Genomic DNA, 6,000 nt, shown 5'->3' with positions numbered 1-6,000 from the left:
TTTAGGTATTAATTGTAATTTTTATTTAGATTTATTTTAATTATGTTAAAGTTAGTGGGTGTTGGACTTCCGGTGGGCGGATGTAGAGAGTGGAAGTGGTGAAAAAGAGCTCCGCTGCTTCAGCTCCTAAAACTGAGTTAAATCTCGCTAAACACCCCTTAAAAGTGCTGTCATCCTTGGCAGGAAAGGTACATACCTGCCCGGACTCTGGACAGCGAGGAATCGAGCATCTGATTCCCCCGCCGAAAAAGCGACAGACAGAAGAAGAGGAGAATGGCTGCAGCTTCAGCCGCAGAGGAACTTGCTGGGCAGTGACTCCAACACACCGCAGAGCCGCACAAGGGGCCTACAGGAAGATTTCATCCCTGGAATATGAAGGCAAGATATTATACCTGTTCCAAGACTACTCTGCGACACAAGCAGCCAAAAGGAAGGAGTTCTCACTGTACTGTAAACACCTGATGGAGCAAGGCAGAACAGCAGCCCTACTGTACCCAGCAAGACTACGATTGCACGCAACAAAAGGACCTTTGTTCTTTGAGTCACCAAATCAACTCAAGCTCCATTTACAGAGAGAGAATGAACAGCAGCAAGCATCAAATCAACTAGATTTTCCTTCTGCTTCACGAAACTAAGGTTCGGGACCCAGACATACAGTAGAAAGAAAGAAAAGCACTTTACAGACTACGCCATGTAGAACTATATCCTTTACAAGTGGGGGGGGGAGGGACTCTGTGTGTTATTGAATTGTTGGGAGGGATAAGGGAGAGGGTGAGTTATTGTTTTACTGCTCTGTTCACTAATTGTTTTATATAATAGTAGAAATAGTGTACCCAGCCTCAAGGCGCTACCCCGGGGAAAAGGAGGATAGACCTAGGTGACATCATACGTAAGTAGCCGAAGTGTATTGAAATTTACCCAAACAGCTGCTACATACTCTTACACTGACAGACACTTACCAACACACAAGGTAACTATACTACTATAGCAGAATGAAGATAACCATATGGAATGTGGGGGGGATCACCTCGCCTATTAAAAGAAAGGCGATCCTAAGACAGCTCAATGCTAAGAAAGAGACATAGCGATACTGGAAGAGACGTACCTCTCACAAACAAAACACCAGAAGCTTAAGCAAGGTTGGGTAGGAGAGATACTCTACACACCTTATGAGGGGAAAAGAGCGAGAGGAGTGGCAATGTTATTCCGTAAAGGTTTAGATTATAATATTTCACAGACAGTAACGGACAAGGAGGGCAGATACTTGATTGCTAAGATTCAAATAGATACACTACACTTGGTGTTGTGTGGGATCTATGGTCCTCAAACGGGGAAGAAAGAATTCCTAAGCCACCTCCAAAGCCAAATCATACACTTCTCAGATCTCCCCATCATAGCGGGAGGTGACTATAATATTGCACCACACACACCAGCTGACAGATTCCGCAACCCTAACAGCGCCACACATCTTACCCACTTATGAGCGGGCTCTAAAAGGGAAACACTAATCTTGAAAAATTTCAGAAACACTCTGTCCCTGACAGATGTTTGGAGGGAAAAAAACCCAGAGACACAAGATTTTACATGCTCACACCCATCCAAAACTACTCTTTCTCGCATAGACTACTTCTTGATATCCAAACCTCTCTGCCCCAGGGTTAAAGAGGTGCGAATAGACCCTATTACCATATCGGATCACGCCCCAGTCACACTAGAGCTGCATACGGACATACCACAGAGACAGACTCACAGATGGAGTTTCCCTACACACCTGTATCATGACCAGAACCTTCGGAAACACCTAATAGGGGAATGGTTAGTGTAAAAAGAATTGAATGCCCAACATATAAATGACATATCCCTGTTTTGGGAAACAGTGAAAGCAGTACTGAGAGGGGTGGTCACAGCATATGCGGTGAAGCTGACCAGAACCTGTAGGAGGAGAGGGGAACTACTGTTGCACCAACTCTTAAATGCCAGGAACCAGTATCTCAGATACCCGACAGAACAGAATAGAATAAAATACAGAGATATTAAAACTCTTAGAGACACTCAACTCCTGTAAGCTTCAGTTAGGGCCCAGAATAGACTACATGCCAAATTCTATCGTTATGGGAATCGCACAGGGAAACTATTAGCCAAAATCACCAAGCTAGATAGAAAGCCCAATATTGTAACAGCCATCAGAGGCGAGGATAAGATACTAACACAAGAAACAGATATACATAGAGCATTCATCGACTACTACTCAAAACTATATAGCTCTCAAGATGTAAACACAGAGAAGAAACAACATTTCTGGAAAGATATGACCCTCCCACAGATAGACGAAGGTCAACTACACAAACTAAATGCCCCAATCCACCCAGCAGAGGTCGCCAAATCAATCGATGCATTGCCCTTGGAGAAAACCCCCAGACCTGATGGTCTGCCAGGGGAATTCTATAAAATGGTCAAAGGGGAGACTTCAGACACACTCACATTACTTTACAATGCAATTCTCGAAGGGAAGGCAAAACTATCCAACAGGTTTACAGAGGCAAACGTGACAGTTATCCCCAAACCAGACAGGGACCCTTTACTGACGTCATCTTACAGACCAATATCCCTACTCAATTCAGACTACAAACTATTCACGAAAATAATGGCCAACAGATTAGCAGAGATACTCCCCTCTTTAGTACACGAAGTCCAGAATGGGTTCGTGAAGGGTAGATCCTCAGTTAAGAATATGAGAAAAGTGCAACTAGTACTTACACATTACTGGGAGAAAGCCAAGCAAGATCGGGCCCACGACACCGAAGATGCTTGTCTGATACTTGTAGATGCCGAAAAGGCTTTCGACAAGATCCTGTGGGACCACTTGTTTACTACACTAGGGAAATTTAGTATACAGGGAACCTTCATAACAGCTATAACGGCCATCTGATCCTGATCAATGGCACACCTTCGCCATCATTTCCGCTTATGAGAGGCACGAGACTATTCATATATCTCTCTTTGCAGATGATATGATCCTATATACTAGAGAGCCCAGAAGAAATATTCCTCACATAATGCAAATTATTGCTGAGTTTGGTGCGATCTCAGGATATTGTGTAAATAGGGACAAATCAGAGCTACTGTGGTTACAGAATAAAAGACCCTCAGAGCCTCTGCACGATAACTTTAAAATAGTGGCCAACACATTTAAATATCTAGGTATCACCCTGGCTAGGGACCCTGCCCAGTGGTATGAGATCAATTTCCGACCGCTGTTTAAAGACCTACGACGAACATTACTAAATTGGTCCACGTTACCATTGACCCTGTCGGGGAGAGTAGGACTAATTAAAATGATATTATTTCCCAAATTGCTCTACACAATGCAAATGCTCCCAGAGCTCATACACAAACACGACATTAAAGGGACACTGTAAGTAAATATTTTCTATGCCTGTTACTAACTAACTACCCCAAATACGCTTTTTATCAATAGCATTTCATTAACATATCTCTACCGTATATCAGAAAACTTGCCTGCAAATTTAATTGTTTTCCAAACCCACTCCGTGGGTATCCTTTGCTCTGTACCAATCCGTTTACAATACCTAGGTTTCAAAATGGCGCTTTAAACACAAAGTTATTGGTTTAAGTATTTTGAACATGCAGTGCTGAAAATAGTGGGCAGGATAACGTGACATCATCGGCGAATAAAAGATATAACTTTTAGAACGTTATGAAACTTCGTTTTGGAGAAAATATAGGTCAGTAGGTTTTAATTAATGTTTATTAACTTTAATATGTTAGTTGTTTAGCTTAAAAATTATAACAGAAAGTAATCCTTTAAGATCTTAAATAGAGACATACTACACTTTTCCTTGGAAAGGGAAAAAACACAGAATAAGCTATGTTAAAATGACGTGCACACCAGAGAAGGGAGGCTTTGGGCTGCCGAACATTGAGCATTATAACTGGGCAGCTTTGGCTAAGTATGTGATGGACTGGCTATTGGACAGGGGACACTTCACCAACCGCAAACTAGAGACAGAAATCATTAAACCGTGCTCCTTGAAAATGCTTCCACACATGACACGCGCACAAGTTGACGCGATAGTCGGAGGCGCAACCCTTCTTCTCCACCCTATAAAAGCATGGTGGAAGATTTGCAGGGCCTTTGGCGTCTCACACAGACACACTGTATATCTCCCACTTAGAGGCAACCCAGACTTCCAAACAGGGTTTACCACGAAACCTTTTAAGCAATTGGAGGAGTGGGGAGTAACGACTCTCAGGCAAGTACTGTCAGAGAATAAGGGAACAGTTAGACCCTTCAGAGACCTGCAAGACGACTTCAATATACCAAACAGGCATCACTTTGCTTTTCTCCAAATGAGACATTATGTACAGGACCTCCTGAAAACTGGATCTATGCCTGACACTAAGTGCGACATTTACAGACTATTGACATCGACAAAAGGAGGGATGACCTCTATTTCTCACACTTACAGGGCCCTGCAGGTCGCCCCAACAACGCTACGGGAACACAACTCCAGAACATATGGAATACATTGACTGGACAGACATTAACAGACCAATGCATTCAATGAAGCTTCACAAAGGTGAGGAAGGCCTCCTTGTCCAGCGACATACGCGAGTCACACACAAAACTACTACACAACACATACATAACACCTAGAATGCTCCACAAATGGAACCCGGAGGCTCCAGGCAAATGCCCGAAATGTTCTTATCTCAACCCTACTATCATACATATGACATGGCAATGCCCGCAGCTAACAAAATTCTGGGGAATGACACAGAGATGGTTGGAGGGTGTTACCGGGATAGAATTGAAATGACAACAGAAATGGTGTTTTTCTTACACTCGCAATCTGCCAAACAGAAGCGCACAAAATTCATCCACAACGCAATATTGCTAGCTAGAAAACTCATTTTTAAACAATGGATGGCACACTCGCCGCCACACCTAACACACCTCAGACATGCATTACAACAACAACTGATACATGAACAAATAGACACACAGGGAGATGTCACCCTGAGAATTAAACACTTCCTAGCCAAATGGGAACCCTTTATCTGTAGCCTGGATTTACCACATCAGAAACAGATTATATACCCATTTAGAGACTCAGAACACGTGTTAGAAGCCCAACTGCAGGGAAAATGGAATATCTTTTCTTAACAATCCACTAGAGTTCTGGATGGACAGGGATGAGAGGTAGAGAGATGACCCTGGGGGAAGCGCCTCAGGGAGGGACTGAGGAGTGCAGACTCCTAATGAAACTGTGAAATGATAGAGGAGAAGTAAGGGTTGTTAATATAAATTGTTACCTAACTGTTAAAAGACTCATTCTAATTTCATATCTCCACGTTTACTATGCAACGAAGATGCTTTAAGCCATGGACTCCTTTAGATTTGCCAGCAAACTCACAGCGAGATGTGGAGCTGTCCATTTCAACGTGCACAAAGGAGCAGGAGGAACTGACAGCAAATATGATTCTGTTTAAACGAGTTTTTGTTTTTCCTCAGTGGAAGACATATATGGATTTAGCATAATACCAGGTAGTAGATAGAGAATAGAGAGCTAAAGAGGAGTCAAGAGAAAGTAAGATAATAGAACATGTAAAAAAAGAAAAAACCAGTACAGTTGTAGTGACAATATTTCTCACTTGAAATGTACTTTGCAAAGCCTATTTATACTCGCATTGTTTGTTGCTGTGACCAGTGCTGGAAATAAATAAACTATTTAAAGTTAGTGGGTGTTAGGGTTAGAGTTAGACTTAGGGTTAGGTTTAGGGGTTAATAACTTTAGTATAGTGGCGGCGATTTTGGAGGCAGCAGATTAGGGGTTAATAACAGTAATGTAGGTTGCGGCAATGTTAGGGACAGCAGATTAGGGGTTAATAATATTTAACTAGTGTTTGTGATGCGGGAGTGCAGCGGTTTAGGGGTTAATATGTTTATTATAGTGGCAGCAATGTCGGGAGCGGGGG

The sequence above is a fragment of the Bombina bombina genome, chromosome 1 (assembly GCF_027579735.1).
Source record: "Bombina bombina isolate aBomBom1 chromosome 1, aBomBom1.pri, whole genome shotgun sequence".
Taxonomy (NCBI): domain Eukaryota; kingdom Metazoa; phylum Chordata; class Amphibia; order Anura; family Bombinatoridae; genus Bombina; species Bombina bombina.
This window is presented reverse-complemented; position numbering follows the sequence as displayed.